Raw genomic sequence first — 16,808 nt, 5'->3', positions numbered from 1 at the left:
CAAGGCTGCCAGGGCAAGCCTGTATCTGACACATGCCATAAGAATTGAGAGTTCACGCAGAGCGGAGAGCATTCCTGGCTTTAAACATCTTGTCTGAAAGTGCCAGACGTTGTAAACGAGCTGAATTTTTTTGACCTTGGAGGGATGAAAAGCTGAGTCAGCCTTGCTGGGATTCGAAGTACCCAAGAGTCTAGATATTTGAAACCTGTAGTTTAACCACAAAACAGGCAGGGAAGAGCTATCTGGATTGTTTTTTTTTCCCTTTATTCCCCACCCCTTTTCCTCATGAAGCAAAGCTTTTCTGAAGGCATTTTAAAAATAAGAAAACTTTTGCTTCAGGAAATCACATTTTGATACTCTTAAAGAGTGAGATTTGTGGTGATCCTTCTGATGTAATATATATATATACACACACACACGTGTATATATAGATACATAGCATGACTATTCATGTAGTTAAAACTACTATGACCATACCAAGCCAGTTAAGGGATTTATATTGTGCATTTTTAGGTTTGACTTGATGGGTGTGAAGTGGGGTTAGGTGCTGGTGCTTTTATTTTAAAATCAGTAGGAAACGTTAGATACAAAACCAGACATGAGAAAGAAAATACTCCATTGGCCTTTGTACAAGAGAACTGACTAAAAAGCATACGTGCCCACTCAGCAAACAAGGGACAGGGAGCCTTTAAGCACTGACAAAATAGAAAATGGCTATAGCAAGAATGTGTTAGGGTTAGGAATGTAGCTGAGGTCTCTCCTCCCCTATGCCAAAGCCTGCAGAAGCTGAGAAGCCCAGGATAGCAGCTGTCTCTTCAGGAGAGTTCTGGATCATGACAGTGAGTCAGATACAGTCGCCTATCTGTTGCCACTTCCATCCACTGTACATCCTGGTCCCCCACTGCATAAAGCGGCAGTCTAGACTCCTTCTGGCTCTCCATCCAGCTCAGCTTTTCCTTTTGCTCCTTCCCTTCCTGCAGCAGGAAAAACCTGGCCCAGCCCAGGTGACTCGTGATAGGGGCAACGTATACGATTTTTATTTTCTGCAGCTGAAATCTGCTTTAATGAGTGGCTGGTTTCATCAAAAGGGCAAAGCGAAGGGCGCCTTTTTCCCCTCCAGCCCACAGAAATGTTAGTATTCAGACATAGGTTAGTTGCAAGATGATCCCTTGAAGTCATCTTTGCATTCACGTATCATTAATTTTATCCCACTAATACCAGTAGAATGTCTCATTACAAAATATACAGACGCTTCATTATATAGCATAGGCCATACTTACAATACAAAATGTAAATATACTATTTCAAAAGATAAATAGGGTATCTTTTAATGCATATAAATCTTTTTTCTTTTAAATACAAATCTGGAACTTCAGACATTCTGGCTGACTGTACGTCTTCCTGAAGCTAATAGCACTCAGCACACACACACACAAAACCATCAAGCTCAGAATTCTGTCAGTATTTCTTTCATGACACAGTAGTGATTTTAACAGAAGGGTGCAAGTAAATTATGACATGGCATAGTATTTTTTAATTATTTTTAGTTCCTCAATTGTTTTGAAGGAACTATCTCACCAGCATTTTGGAAATGCCACCAGTTCTAATCAATGCCTGAGCACTTCTGATAAAGAGGACTCCTTTGACTTGACTTTCCAGGGATGAGTTCCTGGACACAGACCCATTCCAGAGCCGCCAGGGGCTGGGGAGGATGGGACACCCACCCACCACTCTTTTACTATGACATGATGCACAGAAGATAAAGTCTAGAGCACTAAGCTATGTAACTACTATTTAATTAACGATATAATAAAATCCTTTAGCAAAGCAAACATTAAAAAGTAACATCCTTTCAGTTTGCTAGTATACGCCCATCTCCAACTACACATCAGTATGAAACTGCATATACAGAAGAACTCTAGCGTCCAGAATAAGTGTCCAAATTCAGCTACTTTGGAGAGGAATACTTGTATTTACTAAACATATTGCCTTCAGTAATGATGAGCGAAACCAGCTGCGGAACAAAACTGAAAGCAACACAGTTTTCCTACTGTTGAATACTGTCTCACACATAATTGTACCAATTATGAATCTGCCTCAACAGCAAGCAAAATTGTATTACATCTGTAGTGTTTCTACATTCGGTGACTGCCTATCTCAGGCAGTCAGGCTGGCTTTTTATAGCAAGATCCTCTTCATCACTCCATACTCTTCCATATCCTCATATACAGGCCTCAGTGAAACGCTTGGGCCCATATGAAAATGAACAGGAAGTATGCTACAGTCAAGACATTCAGCTAGAGTCAGAATTAGCAGAGATGTTCACCAAGAAACAAGTAGTGTCATCACAGTTCCATTATTAGCTAGCGTTTCCCAGAGCAAACAGTGCTGTGAGAAGGGTGTGGAATAGAGAGTAACAGGAACTTTTAAAAAAAATTATGTTTGAAAAACAACAGGATTTGCATTCTCATTATCAGAAAAATAAAAAAAAAAAATCTGCACTGGGGGCTTCATAGTAGGTGATCTCTCCATGAATACTGTCAAAAGTTGTTTTTTCCCCAATATGTTTCCCCTCATTTTTAATTCTAGTCTGAGAAATTGTAGTGATAATCAAGTCACCTGCAAAATCTAACAAAATACATTGTTATTAATAAAGACATAATATTGCAACCAAGCATGTCTTACGCTCTTGCCTTATTAACTGTTCTTTGATGGTCCCAAAAGTTGCAAGTTAAATGCATTGCTCACCAGCTCTCTTCACGTCTCTAATTCTGACACTAGCCAGACATCAGCTGTCCCGCCCTCCCTCCCTTCCTCTTGCTAACTCATACCTTCCGAGTTTGCCTGATGAGAGCACAGCAAGCGCAGGAGACCACTACTTTCACACTGTAAAATGCATCACAAATAAATAAAGCAACATCACTGTAATGTTCATTTACAGTCACCTGCTTTGTGTTTTGCAGTAGGAAAAAATCCAACAAATGTACCCAGACCATGCTGAAAAAAGCATATATGATGCAGTACAGACTGTCTAATTAAGATATAGGAGCTCCATTCCAGCTTGTGCCAGACAAGACCATCACACCCATTCCTGTGAAGAGCAGTCAGATCTCATTATATTTACTACTTCATACTTTATCAAGTATAAGGGACTAAACCCCACAATAAATATAGACATCACTACAAGATTAGTGGTTGCTATTTTTTCTTGCTGCACTTTGGAAATATAAACTACACAGAGAGAACAGAGCCAGAGACCACTCCCTAATTCCTAGTGGACATATTGATCAATTAAAATGACATGTGTCTGGTCTTTTCTTTCCTTCTAATAGCAAGCAGCTGAAAGACTGAATCTTTTCAACATGCAAAATCAAACAATTAATGTTGCTGTACACCATCCAGCAAGATTAACTTGAAGTTAAGCAAAATTAGCCTGGCCTCCAGAAGCAAGACCTTAATACAAAATAAACAAATATTCGACATTGCAAAGAATTGCTAAATATTATAGACATTATTTTAACCAGTTTGTTAAATATAAAAGTATTTTCTTCCCATGATAGAGGTGAAGCCTTTATAATTATTCCTATTATTATTTTATTCATAGCAAACCCCCTCAGAATGCCTGAATCTTCAGCTACACCTTTTACTGCAGTTGCAGCAGAAAAAAAAAAAAAAACCAAACCTTTTTTCCTTCCAGTAAAAGATAGATCTAAAATTCACTAAATTCATATTACTATTTAAAAAACAGATTGAAAGAAAGTCAAACAGTAGAAAAGCTAAAATCTGCTGTACGTTCAAAACACCTGATTATTGTTTGACAATTATATAAATGTTTTTCTTTTTTAAGAATAGCAACAGAAATAGGACAGTACTGAATCATGTTTAAAATGAATACTGTTCCAGTTGCTTGTTCAGCACCGGTTTGCAAAGTATTTTCTGTACTATCATGTTATGGAAGGCCAATGAAAGCAAATAGGTGATATTCATGCTATTGAAATAAAATAGGTTAAAAGAAGAGCTACCCAAACTAGGAATGCTTAAATAAAGAGACAGGGAGAGGAACAAGCTATGTTTATGGCATTAAAATTGAAAACAGCTATTCTTTCCATTTAAGCAACTTGGACTGTAGCAACTTTAATTGGATTGTGAAATTTAAATATATTCTCTCCAAATCTTCAGGGTATTATCACAAATGCAAAGACAAGCCTAAACATTCAGACTGAATACGTTTTCTGTAGGCCTTTGTCTTAGCCTGTCTGACTGGAAAATAATATTTAGGCATGCAGCATCCTTCTTCGAAATGATTTTCACAAGGCAAAACCCATACATTCTTACATTAGGGAAACCTCATAAAACAGGAAAAAATAACAGTGCAATTAAAAACAGCACAAGATTTTGCACTTACCATGTCCTGTTCAAATCATCCTCTTTTGATGTTTATGGCACATCTGTAAGATGCAATACTAGGAGGTGCCTTGTGTGACCTGCTGCATGATGCTGTGACATCAGTTCAGATGATGCAGCTCATTATGGGAAAGACTGCTGTTGCTATGGCAACCGAGATGTGATACGAATCCTTACTGCATTTCCAGGGGAGCCCGAGACAATACGGAAGCCCTTTAAAGAAACAGACAAAATGCAAACAGGCTTTTAAAGTACTGTGCCATAGATTTTAGAGCCCATCTTCAAGTACGTGCCTTTTATTAAGGAACATTTTAGACAAATTATTCCTGCGTGGTGATACAGAATTGAGATGGATGAGCTATAAATGATTTTTATATTTAAAACTTAGTATCATGTGTATCGATTTAAGAACAAATTTTGTAAGTCAAATTTGTTTATCATGTAAGGGAACCTTACTTAAAATAAATAGTCAGTAGTATGATTTTAACACTAGGGCTGTAAAGACAATAGTTATTCAACAGTATTTTAAGAAAGATATATTTTCACCCTGCCCCACCCTGCTCCTACATCCAATCTGTCATTTACAAGAAAAATCTTGTTGCTAGGGAAAAACACTTGATACTTCAAAATAAGCAGATTTCACACTATTGAATGAATGACAATGAGTTTAAAAAAAAGGGGGGGGGGTGCCTTTTTATTCGCAAGAGGGTAAAGAAGTTTCTAGCCAACAGAGTAAAAATCTCCTTATCATTTTTCAACCGTAGGGCAACCTGCACTACCATCTGCATGCTGAGTAGCCTGGCTTTCATCTGCCCATCAGGCAGGCAGATGAGCGAGGACTTTGAAAGCTGTGGGCAAGCTGCATGCCTAGTGGGCCACGCTGCTGCTAGCCTCCACCTCCCAGGCAGAGCTGGAAGGCCAGCAAAGTGGAGAGCCCCTCCCTGTAACCTACCTGAGGGGCTGGGATTGGAGGCTGAGCCTGTAGATGTTACCTTTGGCATGGGGAACCTGCCCACATCCTCTGTTCACAGTAACGATGAGAGAAGCAACGGCTATGTGAACAAGTACTAAAAGGAGCTGTCTGGAAATTAAAATTCACAACCCAAGAAGAACCAGCACATTTTTGGCCACTCGCCAGTTCTATTTGGATGAGAAAAGTTTCTGGCAAAAACAGCTTTCCCTAGCCATGAAAATCCCTTTCTACATGGTAGGAAAAAAAAAAAAAAAGTACAAAAAGGGTGAAACCTATACATCTGATATACTGAAGCCCAGAGTACAAAAAAGGCCAACTTGAGCCAAGAATCCTCAATGCCCTGAAGATGTCCAATAAATATGGGTGCCACTGTCTGAAGCCCTTCATTCTATTAAACTTCAACCCTGTAACTAAAAATCTTTGATTTGAAAAGCAACTGTAGGAAATAATTATACAATCTTCTCCATCACCCACCTTTGAAAGAAAGAAAAGAAACAGGAAAAAAAAAAAAAAGACATGCATACCTTTTGATTAATGGATTAGATACAAAGCCTCTTCATGAGCCTAGGAAATGTCATAACCTTTCTAATTAGTGCCATCTTGACCCTGTATGTTCTCATTTTTGAGAGTTTCTCTCTTGTAACATTAAGCCTATGTCATTCCAAACAACAAAATAAAGCGCTCAAACTGACTCAGTATCAAATCCAGTCTAGTGACCCATAATAAAGTTTTTCTCACAAAAAAGCTACAGCTCTAGACTTTTGAGCATTTAAAACTTCCTTAGGTCTCTGAGGATATAATTCACAATTTAGCAGAGGACAACATGATTGAAATATGAGTTAGGTTGGACTGACATGAAAGTTAAGGAATGTCATTGCAACTTAGCAAAGTTTACAGTATGCTGAATGCCATACTGTTCAAATGACATGAGTTTCTGAAAGGTTTTATTAAAGGAACTATTTCTCTTTTGCTAATTACTATTTGCTATGATTTTTACTACCTTTACTGCTACGGGAATGGAGTTGAACAGCAGCAGCGAGCTTTTGTTTTTCTTAGGAAAACGATGAGATTCAGGATCATCATTATGGCAAGCCAGGAGTCATAACCTAGTTGATATGAGGGCTCTGCCTCATGCCCGTCAGCTTGGCCTTTGTTCCTGAATGCTGGGGAAGTGCAACTGGTGGGGTGGGCACATCAGGGAAGCATACCCTAGGCTAGCCCTACCACAGTGGGGTAGCCGTCCCCACTAGCCATCCTGCTCCAGGCTCATGCTCCGGACCCTCCAGAACATGCCTGGCTGCATGTGACCTCCATGTAAGCTCCTGTCGTGGGGGAGAAGTAGAAGCACAGCTACCATGGACACAGAAGAGTATGGGGAAGGAAGGGAGGTCAGGCAGGAGCAGGGAAAACATCAGGCTATTTTTACAAAGACTTCTGCCTATTTACTGTTAACTACAGACTGTATGAGTCTGTTTATTCACATATGCAAATGATAAGTAAATCGAGACAAAATCATAGTGATTGTCCTGACATTTGAGTGTTTGGTATTCTTTAAATATCAGTCTGTTGTTTATTTTTCCCCAAAAAATTTCCATCATAAGCCAGGGCACATGTCAGATTGCGTGCAAGATGGCTACACCAGGAACATCCTAGGCAGACTGTAAACTAAGGATTTGTCGCATAGGTGTTATGAATGGTACTATAGTGAATTTATGTGGAGGACTGCAACCACTAGATGCTAAAAGGAATTTCTACCTTATGAATCCAAAAGAAAGCACTCACAAGCTTTGCAACCTCCTAATTAAAACTGCAGATCTAGAGGAAGAGAGCTGGGCCTAGCTGCTCCAGATGCTTTTTTTTTTTTTTTTTTTAAATAAAATAAAAAATGAAGCCTTTGTTTTAAGACAGCTGCAGTTATCCACCCAACCCAGGACTGACATAACTTTTAAATCTAAGCTTTAAAATTGCTTTCCATTCGCATTCCTTCCAGTTCACTGAAACAGAAGATGGGGGGGGGGGGGGAGGGGGGCAAGAGAGAGAGAAAGAGCGTGCACGTACCCAACCCACCCTATCACCACATGAACACCTTGATCTTTTTGAAGTATCACCAGTAGGTTTCCAAGCCAAAAGCACAGGGATTTGACTATACTTTTTTCTATCGAAGTAGAAATATTTTACCCTACTTTCAATCATTACAACACAGGTTCAATGCTGGGCATAAATTTCTTACTCTAAATTCTTATTTTAATAACATTCTTCCTCTCCAGCACAAGCTGTAGTGTCTTTCTCTTTCCCCCAATTGGGATGCCCCCAACTGTTTTGAAGGGAACAAGTTTTATTGATGTTCATCTGAAAGAAAGAAGTGTTTCATCTACCTACTGCCATTGTTTTCCCTTACTATCAGTTTACATGGTTAACTAACATTTGCACAATCCACAGAGGTTTTCAATAAGCAAGCCTTTGCCACATAAGTAGGCACCGCCTTAACTTTAAAAAGTTCTATTTCCCCTCAGTAAGGCCAGTAATAAGCCAGGGACTAACCTTGACATGCTTTACTTTCCATTTAACCATGATCAAGAAAATGAGTTAGAAGCAAACTCACAAACACTTTTAAACATAATAAAATGCCATTGCAGACCTTTTCTCCACAAAATCCAGATGTTTCCTTTTGTGTTGTTTCCCCCTCCAAATGAAGGAAAGCAGTTGCTTACCAGTTGCCAGCTACCCTACCCAAATAGCCACGAGAGAAAGAGGGAAGTACATTGAAGGACCAAAGGAAATGAGAATTGCATGTTCCGAATTACCTGTCAGACAAGCCAGAAGCAGGCTTTAAACTAAAAAGCATAAAAACCAAAATCATAATTGCTGAATGCTGATGCACAACAGATCAGCAACGTGTAACGACACTCAACAAAGGAAACCATGATCCTCATTCAAGATTTTGCAATCCAGTTCAAGAACCCATCTCCCAGATTTTGCGTGGAGTGCCTTACCTAAACAGCTGTATATCAGGGTTTCCATTCCACCGTTGACTCTGTCAGAAGGAAAGGCTTAGTCATACACATTGATAATAACTCTATCCCTCTCCTCTAAAAGGAAATGGATATAAATCGAGGTCTTCTTGAATCTATTGTATTGAACCCATCAACTGAACATTGCATTACAAAGGTCAGAGATATACACAGTCTGCCTTGACTAAACTCATTAAACTTCTGTGTCTGCCTACATTGTAGGTAGGGGATATTTTCCGCTTTGTCATCAAGGTCACCTGAGCCTCTGTTCCCACATTAAAGGAAGGCTAGGTGTGAGAACTGCTGTTCTGGTGCAAAGTTGCACCCTTGTGTGATTAAAAAAGCAGCAGCACTACCACAACTCAAACACACTAGCCAGAACCATACACCAGTTTAAGTTTGGAGCCCCTCATTCATACCAAATCATTACACAGGGAAGTCCCTGCTTACACGATGAACACATTCACACTTGTTACTACAGCCTGAAGGGGAGCTGAGTCCTATCTGCATGTGGGTCTCGAGAGAGGCCACAAGATTAAAAGGCTGAAAACTCGGTTTCCCCAAGAACTGCATTGCTTCATCTTTTTGAAAGTTAGTAAGTTTGCAACTGGTAGTGCATTTGTTTCTTCTTTCCCTATAACATGAATGCATCTAGTGCAAACATCAAATACTCAGTCTATTCAGAAATAGTTTCACAAATTATAAAAAAAACAGTCAAGAACATATAATAAACAAAGACAGCAGTAACTCTTACAACCTGAAAAATTTCATTCACTCCTTTTCTACATCCGTATGGTAGAACAAACTCTTTCCACTCCAGCATAAACCTTATTTAGTAACGACTCAATGTATTGTGTCAGAAAGCAAGGCATCACTCTCATTCCCAATACACTGAAAGATTACAGCAGGGACATGAGTAATGGGACACTTTTGCCAGCCACTAATGAGCTGAGGTCCTCAGATGGAGAGATACATGAACTCCAGGTGTTTTGGTCTAGCTCTGGATGAAATACTACATTGTTAGAGCACTCCAGGGCATATAATATTGTGATATTAGTGTATTTGTTTTCCTTTGGTCTCATGCTTTCAACCACCCAAGAAGTATATTATTAACACAATAAGAAAAATGCCCTAGAAGGTCTTCAGCTTATTAAAATAACATTTATATGAAAAAAATAAGTAAAATTAGCTTGAGAGTGTTCTCCTTACGTTATTAAATACAACCTATCTGCAATATAAAGACCAGTCACTTCTAGTAATAAAACTTAAGCTTTCCCAAATCAAGTTGTAAATTCTGCCTCTGAACTTTTCTGCCTACTCCATCATTTACCATAACAGACAGCACCAGAGGTCACAGTCTTGTTTTTGCCTCTGTTGCAGCCATATCTGTTGACTACTAATACCTCATTGTATGCACCTTTCCATATTTTCTGAACTCGTTTCTCATGTTTCCTCTCTATTTATTCTGGTCTGATTCAAGGTTGAGACCTGATCGCTTCACGTCTTGAAAACTGCAAAATCCTCCTCTCCAACCACCGAAGATCAATTTCACCCCTTTCCATTCAGGGTATTACCAGTAAGTTCAGCCTTCTAGCTCATCTTACAGTGAGCTTTAAATCCCTGAGCATTAAATCCTATATAATTAATTCTTTTCTATTTTCACTTCAAACACTATGGAATATGCTGCATAGTTTCATCTTCCTTCTCCTACAGAATCGACAACACTTTGCTCTGCCAGTAACTTTCCAGCCTATTCCTCCTACACTCACTTCCTTTTTCAATCCCGCCTGCCAACAAGAAAAATCCCTAGTCAAAAAAAAAAAAAAAAAAAACAAAACTTCACCTTCATTAAAATTCTACTAACTTTTTTTTGCACAGCTGTAACACTATTAGCAAACAAATAGGGAAAAAAAGCAGCTGACAACCATCACTGGTTGACTTCTATATTATACTTGACCAATGTGTTCTAAAACATCCTATGTTCCTTCCTTCACCTCAGCCCCCTGCAGTCAATCTGTGATGCTCCTCCCCACTTGTTTCACACATTCGCTATGTATTGCATTTTAGGAACAACAGGCTAATGGCATAAACATAGTACACACAAGAGACATGAGAAAAGCTGAATAATAATTTTGGCTTCATGCTGCTGGATTTACAGATCTGAAACTGGCTAGTTTAAAGTTAGTTCAGGCATTCCACTATTAGGCTAAACTTTACGTTAAACTAAACTCAAGTCACCTGCTGTATGTATAGCCACAGAGACTAAAACACAGCATGGTTCCCCATATTAGTTAAAGCAGGGATCCATTTTTAGAATCTGAAGGCAAGAGTAATTTTAAAAAAACCTAATAATTATTAAAAAAATTGTTCTTATCTTAATAGGGCAAATGCTTTTGAGAGCATCTGTTTACAACAAGGCTGCTTTAGCCTTTTATATTCTCTTTCTAAAAACATAGTTCATCATCCAGTGGATTCCAAGTTAGCATTTAAACACAGTAGGATGGCAAAAAAAATCTGGCTACTAGTGTAATGGAATACAGAGCTATTGGTAAAAAAAGAAAAAAGAAAAAAAACAGCAGGAAGAACACAGCAAGAAATATCAGATGACTTCTGGTGATCATAGGTTGCCGCAAGGTACTAAAACCCACTATATAGCAGAAGTAATTAGCACTGGCAGAAAACAATTCATTATATTGTTAAGAAGTTAATGTTACATACAGTTTGATAGCCCTGAAGAAAGACAACTTTAGAGAATAAAATACAGAATAGGTCCATCAGCTCATTACAAGCCCCACTTGGCATATTACCACCTCATATTAACTAGTTTGTGTAGCATGCACTTCTATAAGCAGAATAAAAAAATTCGCATTCCAGTCATTGACCCATTTGCTGAAATGACCCAGATGCTGGGAGACAGTAAATCTGTTTATTTTTATGCAAGAAGGCAAATCATTATCTTAAAAAAAAAAAAAAAATTAACAAAAGTTTTTAAAAAGCTCTGGCTGTTTATTTTTTTTCACCTTGGCTGGTGGTATCAAATAACAACCAATATCATTCACTAACAGACAAACAGGATGCAAGCAAGATGCCTATGCCTGGAGTAGAGCTGTACATACCATCCTCAGGGGACACAGCTACAGCTCTTTGGGAGGTCTGTGCAAGGCCTTACTAGCAGTGTACATATACGCTGTAGAAACAACCTCATCAAACTTCACAAGTTTACTCACTCTGTGCTATAAACAATAACTGCTTATGTTTACTATCCAAGGACACATACACTTAGTTACATTATTTTTATGGCTAGAATACCTTGTTACTGACTTGCTTATTCAGAATCCCCACCATGTGGGCATGTATGTATATCTTTAAATATTTTATTTCATATATTGGAAATATAGTCACTATTTCTTATTTCTGTTACTTTTAAATTAGGTTTTATATTACAAACCTGCTCACATCAGAATGGGCATTAACTGTCTTTTGGGCCTTGGACAAATATCCTTTGCCTAGCAGATTTGAGGTACTATTTGTACCAGCTGCCTCTCTATATCCAAGAGGTGGCTCTGGCTACAGTTACAGTCTATACAAATGTTTTAGGCTCTAGAGACAATAAAAAAAGTTGCACAAGTGTAACATTATCACCCAGACTGGAGCATAGCACAGGTTTAACATCCCAACTGATCCAGGCCTACTACAGATAGCACTGCTCTGAAAACAAGTTCTCTAGATGGAAACAGCACATTTGAGCCAAGCCTGCCACTCCTTTGCCTGCCTACATGAACTCAGCATCCATATAAAAAAAAAAAAAAACAAACAGGACAGAAACAACTTTTCCCACCAGCAGAAAAGGCAAAATTACCAAGTTAGCCCCCCTCTCCTACCTACCATCAGTGCATTGAAGACAAAGGCCCCTTACTGACCTGTTGCCACAAGTGCACCCTCTTCCTGCCACCACACCCTGAAACGACAGAAACCTGGGATCATCATGGCCTATTGATCCCACCTGTGGGGCCCTCCCTACCCCCTCCTTCCCCTCAGCTTCCAGCCCTTGTGTGGGGGCTCCCAGCCCACCAGGTGCTAAATTTGGTCATCAAGACAGTACTGGGGGGGGGGTGGTGGTGGTGTGGAAAAGCCTTTTGCAGCTCTGGCAACTTCATCAAGGCCCCCAAATCTAATTTGACCCTGGAGTACAGGTTGAGTGGACTTCCTGCTAGAGAGCGGCCGCAGTGACCTACGGGCTTGGCTTTACCCGTGTTTTTTCAGAATTTCCTTCAAAGTGGTGAAGCTGTTGAGTGTCTGAGAAGAAAAGGCCAAAGCCAAGCCAGGGCACAGGTACTGAATGGCGCTCTGATTTTTAAACGTGCTCCCAGGACAATGTGAAACAACTTACGTCAAACCTCAGCCACACAGCAGATTTATCTGCCAGTTGGCCAATGAATATGTATGCAAAACAAACTGAGGGAGCTGCTGTGGGAACAGTGGCTACAAGAGTTAGTCTTCATGCTCGCAGGCCCAGGGAAGTAAAACACAGCCCTGAATTGGCAGGGTTGACAGCTGAAAATCTGGGCGCAGCGTGCCTGCTGCCTGCTGCCACTCAGGGAAGACCCCTCTCTACAGGGCCAGGCGTGCTGGGGATGTTCAGCAGTAACACTCGATCCTGCCGTGGCACCATGGTCCCCCAAGACAACCAGAGCCAAAACACCAAGAGGCAGCATTGTCCCCATGACATATTGAATGCAACAGTCCACCTGACCCAGAGTAGCCAAGGCCATGTCAAGACACCAACGTTGGTGCCTTTCAAAACACAAACTAGATCCAGATTGGTTGATTCTCATGTGTGTGCTTAAGTTAGCTTTCTGGTTCAAAGCAGGAGCGTGTTTTTAAAGCAGCTTTCCCAGTCATCTGCGTTTATTGTACTTGCATTCAAATCACTGAGCAGGCCCTGAGGACATGAACTGCATTCCTTTCTCACAAAGCTAAACCAGAAGATGAACTCCATGAGTGCACCCAGGACACTCCAACTGCTAAGAAGTATTTAATCCTGGGAACTAGACGTGGTCTAACCTTCAGTGAAACCTCTTGCAACGCTGGTAGTGTAGATGTTAGGTCCCCGGCACCAGCTGTTTTGCAGCAGGGCTCGCTTGGGTGGGCACTGCCACTGAGGCAGGGATATGAGATCAGGCTGAGACTGTGGGGTCCCTGCAATGCACCTTCACTGTTCACAGCTCGAGGAACAGCTGGCTGTGAACCAGCATTATTAGCTCTGTGCTGCATTAAAGAGACTGCATAGCCTCAATATCTGGCTTCTCCCTGAAAACAGTACAGCTGCATTCACACAGCCCAACATCTGATCTAATAAGTCCTAGTAGACCTGAACTCGCTCTGCATCACTGCCTCTTCCCCTCCCAGTCTTACAACAAAACCACATCTTCTCCCCACCCTCCTCCAGGCTCTCCCTATGCCACAGCCCATCTCACCACCCCTCTCCTTTGCTTGCACCCTCCCCTAACAAATTACCTGTATCACTCAACCTCCACATGCTCTTGGTCTTTGAAATCTCTCAAAACCATAATTCACATGCGTTGGTAGAACTTTTCAGGTGTTACTGGCCACAGCCTCTGAAGACCACATCCTCACTTGGTGTGGCTGAGCCTCCACAGTCCTTAGTATAGCAAGGCTGACGCTGGCCCATGCCTTCATAGCCCCTCTAGGTGTCTAGTCTGGCCTTTGCCTGCCACTGGAAAGGAACAGGCATCCATGCCTTGGATGGTAAATGGAAAAGAAACTTTACTATTGCAAGACTGGATTCCACAGTTTTCCATATAAAATTCATCAAATACAGCTCAGCTGATCCAGTTGTTCACTTTCCACCAAAAAAAAGATCCTTTCTTCCTAGTCCCTTCTTAACTTTCCAGCAGTGCAGTTCCACCCCTTCCCTCACACTAATGAAACTTGTCACATAATTTCATCAGCCCATTTAACTCACTAGTTCAGCAGAAAATGATCCAATTTTTGCTGGGTTTATTTCCTTGCTAAATTAGTAAAATAAATTGACTGACTGAGGATAAACAGTTGAGTCTGTGCTGCTTCCACATTTAGGAGAAGTAAGTTGATAGATGGTTTCACATCTCTCTCCAAACAGCATATTTCTGTGACATATTTTTTCTGGGCTTGGTGGGGAAGGGTTAGTACCTCAGAGGGTGCTTGGTGCTGGCTCAGGGCTGGTGATGGCAGGAGGCAGCCTGACACTTACTTCATTGTGGTTACGTAACACTTGTATGTATTGGTCCTCTTATGTGCTTGTCCTCCCCATCACTTGTGCTGCTTATATCTCCAATTGATCAACATCATCGAAGCATATATTTCCCTGTCCTCTGAGTCCTTCTTTTGATATTTTGCTGATATTAGGTTTACCTTTTTTGTGGGTTTAGTGAAATACTTGCCCATCCCCCACTATGGTATACGAACATGTATATATTTGTTCAACTCAGAGAGACCATGTTTTTGGTAATATAAAAGATGCCATCTCATTCCCTATAAAAGGCAGGTCAACTTTATTTAGCACGCTGCTCCTCCATCCTGTTTTATTCTCATTCAGTGGACAGCCATAGGCTGTCATTCATTGTATGAGTTCAAGGGGCAGAATGATTGAATTTCCTTGTGAACTTTTCTATGTTATTCCTCACTGGAGTACCTGAAAGCTTCACAAAACCAAGCTCCTTCACGCTCACAAAATCCCTACAATGGGAGAGGTTTTAATCCTGCTTTAAGGTAGATAAACAAAGGCAAACAAAGATTAAAAATAGAAGTATGACTAATTCTGTATGTCTGATTTAAGATTTGACTTTTCAAGAGCACGTGGCTTCCTATAGCATGTTTTCTATCCAAAGTACAGCTGCTGTTGATTTCAGTTTCAGCTGTGAGCACTCAGCAAGCCAGTTCCCAGGGTTTCAAGTCAGGCCCAAGGAAAACAAGGAAACAAGTATTGATGTGACAAAAATTCAGTTTAAATAAATTGGCCAACATTGTACAGAAGCTCTGTAGTAGAGGCAGAAACACAGGCAAGAGCCATTCTGGACTCAATGGCCTGAATTATGAGCTTTTTTTTAAAACCTTCCCGTACTCGCTGTATGCTTTCAACTTCTACCACAGAGGAGTGATGGATACTACAGAAATATTGCCCTGCCCTTTTTAGCTTTCACTCATTTATCACAGATCCTTCCCATGCAGGCATTTTGAGGGGAGGAAATAATAGATGAATATTATAATTACAGACTTTATTAGAAAGCAGTCATGCAAGAGGGTCAGTTAAATGTCAATTCCAATGTTGTCTACCTTAGCCAAGTCAAGCAGCCAAATCCTAACAGTGACCTATAGAACAAGTTTTCCGCACAATACATGTAATTTTGTGTGTTTGATCCTACATGGGGTAGATCCATATCTCTGATTTACCTTAAAATAAAAGCTCTATGTTATGTACAATATAGGTAACAAAATGTCAGTTTAACACAGGTATGTGCACAGGAGGTACAAGCCAAGGCCAAAAAGCAGACCCAGATATTGTCTGGCCATCAAGTGAAGCTAAACTCTAATGCTGTGAGATAGGTAGATGACTAACTTACAGTATAAGTGACTTTTCTATAGTAATCTTTGGACTATCAATACATAATAAATCAGAATACATTTTTATATGAAGAATATTAGGTGATAAATGTATAGAACTACTGGCTGCCAGCAGACAAAGAGAACAATTTATCATTTTCCTAATGTAAGTTTAGCTAATATATAGCTGGTTATCTCAGTACCTTGAAAATTATAAAGCTATGCAGTTTGTGCTTCTACTTAAAGCTTTCAGTTCTTAGTGTGCATTTCCCAGACAAGAATATAATTATCAGCTTTTGATTAAAACAAAATCTGCATCTTACATGCCTGCTGGAAATTTCCATCAAATAAATTGGTTTATTGTATGGTTTAATTAAGTTATTTAATATTCTCTGTACAAGTTAGTCTTCTAGTTAATAAGACTATATACTTTATTATATCTAGATATAAAAGAATAGAAATAATTTATACATGTGGATTTCTACAATATAGGAACACTTGAAAAGTAAAAAAAAAAAAAAAAAAAAAAAAAGAGAAAGCATGCAAGAAAGAAGATAGCAAGCATGTCAATCCTTAGCTTTGAAAACATTTTGAGAATTTGATAGCCCAGCCATGATGTCTGCACATCTGCCTCTTCATGATCATGATCTAAAAGCTAAAAGTAACATTAATGATCTAAAAAACCCAAAAGTGATATTTTACTTGTACACTGTGCAAAAAGTTCTAATTTTTAAATATTTCCCCCTGTTCTGAACAGTGCTGGTGCATGAGTCCCTCTCTGACAGCAGGACAAGCAGACAAGGCTGCAATGCAGCATG

General features: G+C 39.8%; 1 protein-coding gene across 2 annotated transcripts in view; it reads right to left on the bottom strand.

Moving 5' to 3' along the window:
- AKAP6 (A-kinase anchoring protein 6) overlaps positions 1-4,617 on the bottom strand; it is a 292,127-nt gene extending 287,510 nt beyond the window's left edge. For both annotated transcript variants that reach the window (XM_087747148.1, XM_087747149.1), the window contains exon 1: positions 4,406-4,617. The gene's annotated coding sequence lies outside the window, so the exon portion shown is untranslated. The remainder of the gene's footprint in view (positions 1-4,405) is intronic.
- Positions 4,618-16,808: the final 12,191 nt, after the last annotated feature.

The sequence above is a fragment of the Nipponia nippon genome, unplaced genomic scaffold (genome assembly GCF_047370975.1).
Source record: "Nipponia nippon isolate SJK-2023a ecotype South Korea unplaced genomic scaffold, ASM4737097v1 scaffold_11, whole genome shotgun sequence".
Classification (NCBI taxonomy): Eukaryota; Metazoa; Chordata; class Aves; order Pelecaniformes; family Threskiornithidae; genus Nipponia; species Nipponia nippon.
This window is presented reverse-complemented; position numbering and strand designations above follow the sequence as displayed.